The sequence below is a fragment of the Ascaphus truei genome, chromosome 1 (assembly GCF_040206685.1).
Source record: "Ascaphus truei isolate aAscTru1 chromosome 1, aAscTru1.hap1, whole genome shotgun sequence".
In the NCBI taxonomy this organism is placed as follows: domain Eukaryota; kingdom Metazoa; phylum Chordata; class Amphibia; order Anura; family Ascaphidae; genus Ascaphus; species Ascaphus truei.
This window is the reverse complement of record NC_134483.1, coordinates 456,538,915-456,551,923: the sequence shown is the minus strand read 5'-3', so window position 1 is coordinate 456,551,923 and position 13,009 is coordinate 456,538,915.

Genomic DNA, 13,009 nt, shown 5'->3' with positions numbered 1-13,009 from the left:
GCATGATAATGTGCCGGATAGCATTCTGATTTTTCAGATAGCAAAGGAGGCTGGGAGTGGGCAATGCTGATATTTAAAGGCAAGGCCCAGCTCGTAATTAAGCCACTTACTGCAAGGAGGCAGATTGAAGGTCTGGGGTGGAATTTTTACCGCCACACATGACAACCACAGGCATTCTGCCTTCCAATTATATTTCAGTTTTCATAGAAAGAACTCCCATTTCTCAAGCATGAGACAGGGACTGATTCAATATAATCCATAGCAGCCAATACGGTACAGTAATGGGATTGGCAGGAAAACTGCCATTGATTTGAATGACAGTTTTAATCTAATTGCTGGGCAATCCTCTGCTTCTGGGTACTGTATATTGAATCAGCCCCATAACCCTGTATTTAAAAGAATGTGACTTAGTAAAATGATTGACCAATTGTAATACTGTACTTTAGGCAAATTTTCATTATATTCTGATTGATAATTATAATTGTAGTCCTGCAACACAAGACACAATGGGGGTTATTCATTAAACGTCAGTATTGTGTTCACAATTGTTATAGTGAATGGCCCCTAACAATAGCCATTACCATTTAGTGCAGGGGTAGCCAACTCCAGTCCTCAAGAGTTACCAACAGGTCAGGTTTTCAGGATATCCCTGCTTCAGCATAGGTTGAATAGTCTTCAACTGAGCCACTGCTTGAGCCACCAGTGCTGAAGCAGGGATATCCTGAAAACCTGACCTGTTCGTAGCTCTTGAGGACTGGAGTTGGCCACCCCTGATTTAGTGAGTATCCCTTAGTGAAATTCATGTGTGTGCCAGGTTGTAGTGTAATATTCTCTCAAATATGCAGGATCTGCTCCTGCTCCTTCTCCCGTGTCTGATCCATTAAAGAATATAAACAAGTGAGAATCATACAGAAAGCGGGTCAGAGAGAGGGTGGGAGAGAGAACAGAAAAAACTATGTACTTTAGAGAAATACAAAGACAGGGGAAAATGTGTTACTAGCAGTTTAAGTTCTTTCTTATCTCTTAACATTCCACAGTAGGTGTAGTATATAGAAACAATGTGCTTTAGGACATATTTTAACAATTATCTCAAAATATAGGTATAATTTATTTTATTTATAAAATATTTTACCAGGAAGTAATACATTGAGAGTTACCTCTCATTTTCAAATATGTCCTGGGCACAGAGTTAAGACAAATAATACATGGTTACAAATACAGTTACATAAATGAACAGGGTATACATCATATACAAGACATTGCATGCACAGTTAAAGAAAATATATATTATGGGCGTATGAAACAGTTACAGACCAGATTAAAATGTGAGACAGCCTTAGATTTGAAAGAACTTAAACTGGTGGTGGATGTCAGAGTCTCTGGTAGATTGTTCTAGTTGTGATGTGCACTGTAAGAGAAGGAGGAACGGCCGGATACTTTTTTGAGCCTTGGGACCATGAACAGTCTTTTGGAGTCTGACCTCAGATGATAAGTGCTGCATGTGGTAGGGGTGAGGAGCTTGTTCAGATAGCTGGGTAGCTTGCCCATAAAGAATTTAAAGGCAAGACAGGAAAGGTGAACTTTGCGCCTAGACTCTAGTGATGACCAATCTAGTTCTTTGAGCATTTCGCAGTGATGTGTTTTGTAGTTGCATTGAAGAACAAAATGACAAATTGAATTGTAGAGGGTGTCAAGTTTGCTAAGGTGGGTTTGGGGTGCCGAGCCATATACTATGTCTCCATAGTCAATAATTGGCATTAGCATCTGCTGTGCGATATGCTTTCTGACCAGGAGACTTAGGGAGGATTTGTTCCTGTAAATTACCCCTAGTTTGGCATAGGTCTTGGTTGTCAGGGTATCAATGTGCATCCCGAATGTTAAGTGGGAGTCAAACCATATGCCCAGGTATTTAAAACTAGTGACAGGGGTTAGGCTGGTGTTAGCGTTGATTCTAATCTGGAGCTCAGTCGCTGGAAGCTTTAAAAATGTAGTCTTGGTCCCAAATACCATTGTTACAGTCTTGTCAGTGTTTAAAAACAGTTTGTTTGAGAGGCGCATGCGGGGTGACTAAGAGCATGTCTGTGTAACCCGTCAGCTCTGAGTCCCGCTCTAAAGATAACGATCATAAAACCTTCAATTCTATATTAATCTGATCACTAATAACACCATCAAAGAAAGCAAGATACAGGGATGTCAAAGAAATTAAATAAAACTCCAAGGAAGATGGGGCTACCTTAATATTTCAGGGGATCCAGAGCAAGCGCAGCAGCTGCAGAAATGGCGCCGGTCTCCAACACAGGCTCTGAAGCGGAGGATGAAGGAGAGGAGGGAGAAGGCGGCAGTCAAGAGCTACTGCCGGTGCGGAGATGCGATTTTAATAGATTATATAAAGGTCTGAAGACGCTCCTCCAAGCCAAAAAAAAGAGCTGAGGAAGGAGGTAGGCAGCCTGGGAGAGAGGACAGAGAAGCTGGAGACACAGCTAGATCTTACAACAAAGGCGACAAAGAAAAATGAAAAAAAGACAGGGGATTTACAACAGCAAATTAATGAAATCAGAGAGCGGCAGGAGGACGCAGAAAACAGGGATAGGCAAAATAATATCCGAATCAGAGGCGTTCCAAAGATAATCGGAGATTGCGAGGAATTCGTATCAAGGTGGCTGGAAAGCCTTTTCCCTGAGAGTCCAAAGAATAAATTAGAATCAGACAGATGCCACAGAGCCCTGCGAGCAAGACCGCTAACAAACGAACAGCCCAGAGATATCGTAGTGCGGCTGCACTATTACAGCATAAGAGAAGCTGTATTACAGAAAACAAGGGCCATGCATACTGCGGAGTTTGAAGGCATGCGGTTAGTCATCTATCAAGACATCTCCCCGACCACGCTAGCAAGGCGGAGAAGCCTAATGCTGGTGACAAAAGTGATACGGGACAAAGCAATAAGATACCGGTGGACCTTCCCATTTGGGCTAATGGTGATCCGAAACGGGAGAGCGGTCACCATGAGGGAGCCAGAGGAAGGAACAGCATTCCTGCTTAAGCTGGGGCTGAAAGAGATCACCACCGTCTCAGCAGAGGAAGCGGCAGCACCAGAGCCTACCTGGACATCAGTCGGAAGCCCACACACATCAAGAGCAGACAAAGGCTGAAATTAACCATTTGGACACCCTTAACAGAAAAAGATGTAATAAAGTTGTCAAGTTCCACAGTTTCACAGTTATTAGTTGATAAGTTAAGGAGGAGGCTTCTCTGATAGTACGAAACACCGCCACTACGGATGACCCAGAGACTGTTCACGAGAGAACGAGATGGCTCCCCCACCATGTGGGTCATCTTGAGCCTCCTTACCTCGTGTTTAGAGCATGGCGGCCGATGCAAAATGGTGATGGAACCTCTGCAAGCGAAGATCCAGGCTGGAACGGAGAAAGCGGAAGAGAAAGTCAGACGGGAAGAGCGGGAGAGCCAGCTTCCGCAGAGGAGAGAGTCGCAATCCAAGATGGCGGTAACCGGAAGCATGTCACCAAGAAGGGGCGAACAAGCGGAAGTAGTGGCTGGACGTGGAGGACACATCAGAGAAGAGCGCCGGAGGAGGAGGGACACTAACAGCTGAGGCAGAGCGCAGCAGGAGGCTACAGGACCACAGGCAGAGCTGAGCTGGCGCAAGGATTAGATGATGACAGCGGGCCCAGCCGACAAGACGCGAAGGAAAATAAAGAACAAGAGTCAAAGACAGAAAAGAGAGAGAATGCATTACAGGGACTAAGGGGGCAGGCCCGGCAGGGCAAAGAGTAGACGCAAGAGTGCCGGAGGAGGAGATAAAGGAGTAGGGGGGAGCAGGTTGCGATAGGAGGGGGGGGACAAAGAACGGATTACAGAAGGCAAGGAAAGATAGAGGTTGGAATTATGCAAGTTAGAGTGGGGAAGTGTGTAAAGTGAGAGGATCGGAGGCGTCTAAGGAGGGAAGAGAAAGTTAAAGAAATGAATAGGTTTGAAGGAAGCGAAGAAAGGGATGTACAAGAGTGCAGGGGGACGTGTATGATGAGGACTAATCATGGTAAGGGACAATAAGGATACAACAAGGAGAGAGTAGGTGACTAGTAGCATATTAAGGATCAGAGGGATAAAGTTACATAGTTACATAGTAGATGAGGTTGAAAAAAGACGTAGGTCCATCAAGTTCAACCTATGCTAAATTTAGACAACAGATACTTTATCCTATATCTATACTTACATATTGATCCAGAGGAAGGCAAACAAAAAACCCCATTAAGGGGAAAAATTAATTCCTTCCTGACTCCAAGAATTGGCAATTGGATTAATCCCTGGATCAACATCCTTCCCATGTATACTTATTTGGTATATCCCTGTATACCTTTCCCATCTAAAGGAAAGCGAAGTAAGCAAAAGGAAGGGGACGTATAGAGGGGAGTAAGAGGAGATGAAGCGGAGGAAGAGGGAGAATGGAAAGTCAGATAGAGAAAGAGATAAAGAGACATGTGAAGATTTGCGGGGGGAAGTGATGAGGGAAGATAGATAAAGGAGAATCAAGATAGAGCGAGGAGAGGGAAAAAGAACAGTAAAGGACAAGGAAGTTCTCGCCGGTGAAGGGGTGAAAGTCATGTTGATTGGATGAACAGAAAGCAGTGGACAGAAAAGAGATGAGAGAGTAGAAGAGAATATAATAGATATCATGAAAGAAAAAGCAAGAGAAAGTTGAAAAGTAGAGAGAATACCAAGATCAGGGAGAGTAAGATCTAGAGCCGCAGACAGAGAAGACATGAGGTGCAGAGAGGTAGCAGGAGGGGGCGCTGGGAGGGGAGGACCGACATATACACTGGCGACACACTTTATTCGAGCTCGGCTAGTCCCACGAATTCGGGTATACCCAGGTGTATTGAGGTTTGTGACTGTTTTCTGCCCGAGTGCATTGAGGTATTTTCCAGGCAGGGATTGAAGCATTTTATTCCCGCTGGCTGCAATACTGCACAGTATATATATATATATACTGCATTACAATTCATGAATTTATGCCATCTGGTAGACACGCGAAGCATTGCAGCCTATTAAATCCTAATCATTATCATTTAACAGATCAGCCGCCCGTCAGCCAGGCATGAACCCAGGCTGGGAAGGCAAATGCAACTGGGCTTGTCAGAGGTGAGGAGCGGCGCATTCCCGGTATCTGCCAGGTACATACTGGGTATTTGCTCGAATAAAGTGTGTCGCAGCAGTAGAAAGGGAGTTGAAGCAACCCGAGTAAGGCTGGTAGAGACGTACTCAAGCCTGGGAAAGAGAACGCAAGGAAAGTCTCGAAAGTTGGGGTTAATATAGTTCTGCAGTAGGGGAAAAGAAATACGAAGGGTCAGAAGCAGCTGACGCTGAAGGAGGTTTTTAATTATTGGTAGATATAAGGGCGGGCGCGGTGTGAGGGTGAGGGGCCCTGCCGCGGAGTCCGTATATGCCGACAGTTGGAGGCGACGGGGGTGTACCCCCGGGTCCCCGACAAAGTCCATTGGTCCAGGGGGGTGGGGAGAGCGTCAAGAAATGGGCCAGATCCACCCCTGCCAGTCTGCGACCAAGGGCCGGGGCGCTTGGGCCGTGGCGCCGGAGACAGTATGTATGTGTTTTTAATGTAATTTAATGTAATTAAAAAAAAAAAACAATAAAATGCAATGCAGCAGGTAATGCCGCTTTCAAATGTATTGTCAACTAATCACACAAACGAAATCTACAGCCACAAACAGTAGGTAGTTTTTATCCCAACTTTATGTTTCGCACCCAGTCCCCCTATGTGTCCACCCATTCCCCAGCCTACCCTGGCCACCAGCAGCGATGAGGTGAGGAGATCAGGAGAATTGCTTCGGAAAGGAGGAGCCATCAGCATAAGGGCACATCATGACTTTGGAGCACAGCAGATGACACGTGCAGATGAGTCATGAAATAGTTATTATTTCACATAATGTAAAGGGATTCAATAGCCCGATTAAGAGGAGGATTGCATTCAGAGATTACGGCCGTAAGAAGGCGGATATTATCCTCCTTCAAGAAACACACTTTTCCAGACAGAATCACCCAAAATACATAGAACTTTAGGGCATTTTATTTGGCCTCGGCAGCAGTAAAAAAAGAGTTCCTGCTGAAAAACCCAGCAACAGAAGAGGAAATTGGGGAAAAGGTGAAGGAATATTTTAGGATAAATGAGGGTAGTGTGTCAGCACACTCCACACTATGGGAGGCCCGTAAGGCTACCCTCAGGGGAATTTTAATGAATCTGCAAGCTAGAAGGAAGAGAGAAAAAGAGAGTCGGATAAAAGAGCTGCAGGAGAGATTGGCACAGCTCTCTGCCCTTCACAAAGAAAATAAGCAGGGAGATACTCTGAAGGTGCTGTCTGACACCAAAATTAAGCTTAATCTAGTGCTGTCCTCCCAGGCCGAGAAGGAGTTGTCTTGGTCTAAGCGCAAGTTTTATGACAAAGCCAACAAGCCAGATACTCTACTTGTCAATAAGCTACGAAACAAGCTTCCAAATTTTCAAGTTTCATCAATTCGCACACAAGGGGGGGACCTTACCTCCAGCCCTAGAGAGATTGTAGCAGAATTCAAACGATACTACGAGACTCTGTATGATGGAGATAAGGTCAGCCACACAAAAAAAACGGAAGAGGGTCTGAAGACTTTCCTAAAAGAGGCACAATTATCCAAATTGAGCAGGGAGGAAAGAATAGTATTACAAGATGATTTTACAATGGAGGAGCTAGCTGAGGTAATAAAGGCACTCAAGCCAGCCAAAGCCCTGGGACCGGACGGCTTTTCAAATTTATACTAAAAAAAATATCTTAAGATTCTAGCTCCTCATTTACTGAAATTGTTTAATGAGATACGCGCAGGAGCTTCCTTGCCGGCACAGATGCTCCAGGCGTCAATCTCACTGATCCATAAACCTGGTAAGGACCCAGCAGACTGTAAGAGCTACCGGCCTATTTCCCTGATTACTACAGATATCAAAATTTTCTCTAAACTACTAGCCAACGGGGTGGGTAGCGTCCTTCCCAGATTGATACATCCGGATCAAGTAGGATTCATCGGAGGCAGACAGGCGGCAGACAATACTAGACAGATAATAGATTTGATCGATCTGGCCAAAAAACAAAATATCCCATCAATGGTATTACAGTAAGTCTGGACGCAGAGAAAGTCTTCGACCGAATAGATTGGCCCTACCCAAGAGAGACACTAGGAGCATTTGGCTTTGAGGGACGCCTGCTAGGAGCAATATTAGCATTGTACAAGGGACACACGGCGAGAGTTAAACATCAGGTCTTCCCATCTGAGCAATTTAGTATCCATTCTGGGACGAGACAGGGATGCCCCCTGTCGCCGCTGTTATTCGCCCTTTGTATAGAACCCCTGGCAGCACACATTAGATTATGCCCGGATATTTCAGGAGTAGCAGTAAAAGACCAGTCCCATAAGGTGGCGTTATATGCAGATGACGTGATGCTGACGTTATCAAAACCTCTTACCTCCCTGCCCAACGTCTTCGAGATCCTAGGAAAATTTAACCAAATTTCGGGGTTCAAAATCAATCAGACTAAATCAGAAGCCCTCAATATAAATCTACCAAAGCAGGTGGAAAAATTAATAGATCTGAACTTTAATTTCAAATGGCAAGCCTCCGCTATCAAATATTTAGGGGTATACATCACCAACGATTATAATTCCTTATATAAAGCTAATTACCCGAAATTGCTCAAGACACTGAGAGAGGATCTCCGGGTATGGACGGGTTACGGCATCTCCTGGTTTGGGAGAATTCACAGTGTAAAAATGAATCTCCTTCCAAGAGTGCTTTATTTGTTTCAAACCCTGCCAATACCCATAATTCAAGCTGATATCCTCTCACTGCAGTCACAAATCATACAATTTATTTGGAATAAAAAAGCCCATGAATTGCGAAAGGCATCTTAAAGAGGCCAACCACGAAAGGGGGTTTAGCGGTACCTTGCTTGTTGGCATATTACAAAGCGGCTCAATTATGTCAAATCGTCCAGTGGCACTGATGGGTGGCACTGGAGAAGGAGTGCTGCGCGTCAGTGGCGTTGCACAATCTAATTTGGCTTCCCAAAAAATGCTGGAATGCAGCAGGAATGCCGCTGCGGACTAGGGCAAACTCATTGGCGGTGTGGGAGTCTGTTAAATTTCGCTATAACCTAACCAATAAAGACTCGCTTATGACCCCGCTGTTGGGGTTTCGCTCCAGGATGTCTGGCAATAATTTTGTGCTCTGGATAAAGGCAGGATATAACCGATTAAAGGATCTGGAGGGGAGAAAATATATCAAAACGTTTGAGCAGATTAAAGCTGAAAAAAAACTACCAAACTCTGAATTCTTTAGGTTCCTCCAGATCAGGGCCTTTTACAACAAATTTCCAATCAGACCGGCAAGGACAAATTTTGAGCAGCTGTGTTCCAGAGATACGGACACGAGGGGACTAACATCTAGGATGTACAAGTAAGTAGTCTGTCTTGAGACACCAGATACACCATGACTTAAATATATGAGACAGTGGGAAACAAATCTAGGGGAGACTTTAGAGGACGAAGACTGGGACCGAATCCTGCAGGCTGCGGCTAAGAGCTCAATCTGCACAACGTTAAAGGAGAACGCATACAAAGTCCTCATGCGTTGGTATCATACCCCACTAAAATTATCCACATTTTTCAGGGGATATTCCCTGCTCTGCCCAAAACAGTGCGGGGAGATCGCTGACTTAAGACACATGCTGTGGTCTTGCCCGAAAGTGGTCCAGATTTGGGAACATATTAGATAATGGCTTCAAAAGACTCCAGTTTGAGATCCCCCTGGATCCGTGGTTGTTCCTTGTGGGCAGACGGATGCAGGGAGTGTCAAATGTGACACACAAATTGGTTGTGCATTTTGCAACCGCCACGAGGTGTGAGATCGCAGCATTGTGGAAACAAGCTGAATTACAAGTAATTCCCAGAATCAGGAATAGAATTTGGCATGTCAGCCAGATGGAACAGTTGACTAGCTGGGTCAACGACACTGGCTCAAATTTCCTAAAAGTCTGGGCACCGTGGCTTGCCCAGACAGATATTCCGGGGATAAATGCCGACACAATCTTGCATTAATAGTAACAGATGCGTTCTCCTTTGATACAACAGGATCCACGACCACATAGTAATGTGACAGGTAGGTCCTACCCCATTGACAGGTGACGGTCACCCAAGGAAACGGAGTAGATGAGCCTGTTTATTGAGGCACGAGAGGAATCAAACACGTGAACCAGGGCTGTTTCCCCCCCACACTTGTGTCTCCCATTGTCCCGTCCTTGTCATGTGACTCATGTTCGTCTCGACTGATGTGTAGATGTAGTCTGTCAAGTTAATTACTTGTCTAAATGTTGCCCCAGACAAGATGGGGATGTTTAGTTAATTTATTTCTTGGTACTATACATTGGTTTGTGACATATTGTATGACTTGTAAAACCTAATAAAATGAAAATTGAAAAAAAAAACAGTTTGTTTTGGAAAATCCAGTTTTCGAGTCTCAAAAAGTCAGACTGAAGTATGTGTTGAAGGTCAGAGAGGCTATGGCTGTGTGAATATAGGATTATGTCATCTGCATAAATGTGTATTGAGGCTTCCTTACAAGCTGTGGGAAGATCATTAATGAACACTGAGAAGAGTAGGGGCCCCAGAACAGAGCCTTGCGGGACACCACAGGTGATATCCAGGGGGTTGGAGTTAGAGCCTGAGATGGACACATGTTGAGATCTAACTGATAGGTAGGACTGAAACCAGTTTAAAGCATGCTTCCCTATTCCAGAGCTCTGGAGTTTGTTAAGCAGGATAGCATGATCAACTGTATCAAAAGCCTTTGCAAAATCTAGGAATACTGCACCAGTGAGTTGTCGCCGTTCCATTCCACACTGGATTTCATTGCAAACTTTTAGCAGGATAGTTACGGTGGAGTGTTTGGGGCGAAAGCCAGATTGGAATTGCCTAGAGAAATTTGTCTTGGTATAGTAATCGCTTAGTTGGGAGTGGACACATTTTTCCATGACTTTGGATAGAATTGGGAGATGTGAGATTGGCCTGTAGTTTGAGACAGTGTTTTTGTCCCCACTTTTGAAGATTGGGACAACTCTGGCAGTTTTCCAGGTCTTAGGGATATGGCCTGCAGACAGGATAGAGTTGACTATGGAAGCAATTGGTTTGGCAATGGCTGGGGCACCAAGTCGTAGGAACCTAGATTGTAGTAAGTCAGGTCCACATTGGCTGCTCAGTTTTAATTTGAGGAGCGCTTGTGTAATCTCCTCTTCAGATACTGGGCCAAATTGAAAATTGTGGGCAGTGTTGGGAAGGGGTGGGGCTATGTGGGTACTCCCAGGATGAGATTCAGGTTTGTGGTTTGGGCTGCGTTTCGCTAATAAGTTAGTGGCACACCCCACAAAGTAATCATTGAATGCATTTGCAATGTCAGTGGGGTTTGTCAGAGTAATATACCCCTTAGTGATATTACTTGGTTGTTGATGGTTAGAAAGCTGGAATATATTGTTGATAATCTTCCAGAAGTTAGCTGGGTTTGTTGTATTCTGGTGGAGATTGTCAGAGTAATATTGTGCTTTTGCGTGCCTTGTTTGCCTTGTGCACATGTTCCGCAGGCATCTGTAGTGATTGAGATCCTTCGTGGTGCCAGTTACTTTGTAGCTTTTCCACAAGATATCCCTGAACTGTTAGAGTGCTATAAGGTCAGTTGTAACCCAAGGAAGGTGGCCCCCCCGTACCCTTATTTTGCATAGTGGAGCATGGGTATCGCAGAGTTTTAAGAACTCGGATTGGAAATAGTCGAGCGCAGAATCAGGGTCGGGAATTAAATCGATTCTGTGCCAAGGGTAGTTGGTAAGGTCAGCCAGAAACTGTTGTGGGTTAAAGTTTTTAAATGTTCTATTGAGAAGAACTTTAGGGCTTGAATGGGGCGGTTTAATTTTCCTTACACAGTACACTATTGCATGGTCACTGAAAATATCAGGAAGGATGCCAGAGGATTGGATCCTGCTGGGGTTTGAGGAAAGAATCCAGTCTAGCAAGGAATGCGATTTCAGGTTTGTCCGTGTGGGTTGGGAAATGAGTTGCGTTAGGTTAAGTGACTTGAGTTGTGTCTGGATTTTGTGGTTTTTAGGGTCAAGCCAATTGAAGTTGAAATCCCCAAGAACTATCAGCTCACTCTACTCATTCAGGGAGGAAATGAAGCCAAGAAACTGGGTGATATCAGTCAGGGATTGTAGAGGGGCTTTAGGGGGGCAGTAGATACAAGCAAGCAAGATGGGCTTAGAAAAGAGGAGGTAGATTTTGCCAACTAGAATTTCAAAAGAGGGTGGGCTTAGGGGAAAATTTAACAGTGTAAATTGTAAGGTGTCTGCAATATAAAATAACACCCCTCCTCCTCTCTTTGACCTATCTCTACTAGAAATGGAGTATCCCTGAATGGCGATATTTGCATCAGGGGTTTAAGGGGTTAGCCATAAGAGATGTGTGCAAAGGTATGCAAAATGGAGACCGTTTTTAGGGTGAAATTAATATAAGGCTTTATTGCCTGTTCCTTTAAATAACACAGCAAACAAAAATATACATAAAACAACATACACCTGTGTAAGGGCTAACAAACTCCCCCAGTTCCTATATCTACAGTAAGACAGGGGGAAAGGTCCCTTACCAGTATACCACCCTGTAAGAGATGTGTGCAGAGGTATGCAATGGAGACCGTTTTTAAGGTGAAATTAAAATAAGGCATTATTGCCTGTTCCATTAAATAATACAGCAAACAAAAATATACATAAAACAATAAACACCTATCCCTGTGTAAGGGCTAACTTACTTCCCCTGCCCCTCTCTTCAAGGCTGGGGGAGGGGGAGGGGGAAGCCCCTTACCCACTTAACACCCCAAAGTCTCAGCGGTACCTTAAAGCAGGTGACGCTTCTGGTCAATGGTGTCCGAGTAGTTGTCTGCTTGAGGGTCCAGGCATAAGGTCTGGTCCCCTTTTGTCTTGCTTCCAGAACACAGCCCTCCTTTCCTTATGTCAACTCCATTGTGAGCTAAAGAATCTCCTTCCTGTTTCTCAGACCAGGCTTTTTCTAAAAGTCCTAATCAGCCAGGTGGAGTCTGGTTGATTGCCTGTGTGCCATTAACCAGCACACTGCTGAATTTAGAGGCAGCTTGTCTCCAACAGTGATAAGTCCCTGTTACATACCTCCCCTGTTTGTGGGAAGCTCATGCTTACCACGGCCAAAGCCCATCCTTCCACTTTCCCTCAAGATATCTCTGCTGCTCGAATGAGAGTGGATGGAGTACGAGAACCCTCAGTCCCGCTGGGATTGGAGCCCTATCTCCAGTTTATTTGTGTCTCCTCCAGAAGGTGCTTGAGATCAGCACTCCTCAGTTCCTCGAGGAGGACTTTTTCCAAGTACAGTCTTTCTACTGACCACGTGGTCATGAGATTTCCCCTGCGTCAGGTGATACTCTCTTTGTAGGCAGACTGTATGGCGTCAATCGCAGAGCGTTTTGCATTAGCTTTCTCACGCCATCTTTTCCATGGACTCTAATTTAGCACTTAATGTCCATTCCTTGTAACCCTTGCTCAGGTCTTGCAAAGCCTCTTTCAGCTTACTTTTGACTTCTGTCTGATGTCTGGAATCTATTTCTACTATCCTAGACTCATGCCACTTCATGGTATCACTTAAAGAGTGTTCAACAATAGCTATTTCAGTTTTCAGCTCTTGAAGCTGTCCTTCTGCACTCCTTTTTCCACTCAATGCAGTTGTCTGTTCAGTTTCTTTGGAATTGGGTTGCGATTCCACATCTCCCAGTTGACTCCGAGTAAGGCTTAAATCTGTTTCCTTTTCTCTATTTCTGATCTGCCGGTGCTCCTCCTGGATATTGTCCAGCTCCAGCTGCTTCCGGGCCCTCTCATTGTCCATGTGGTTC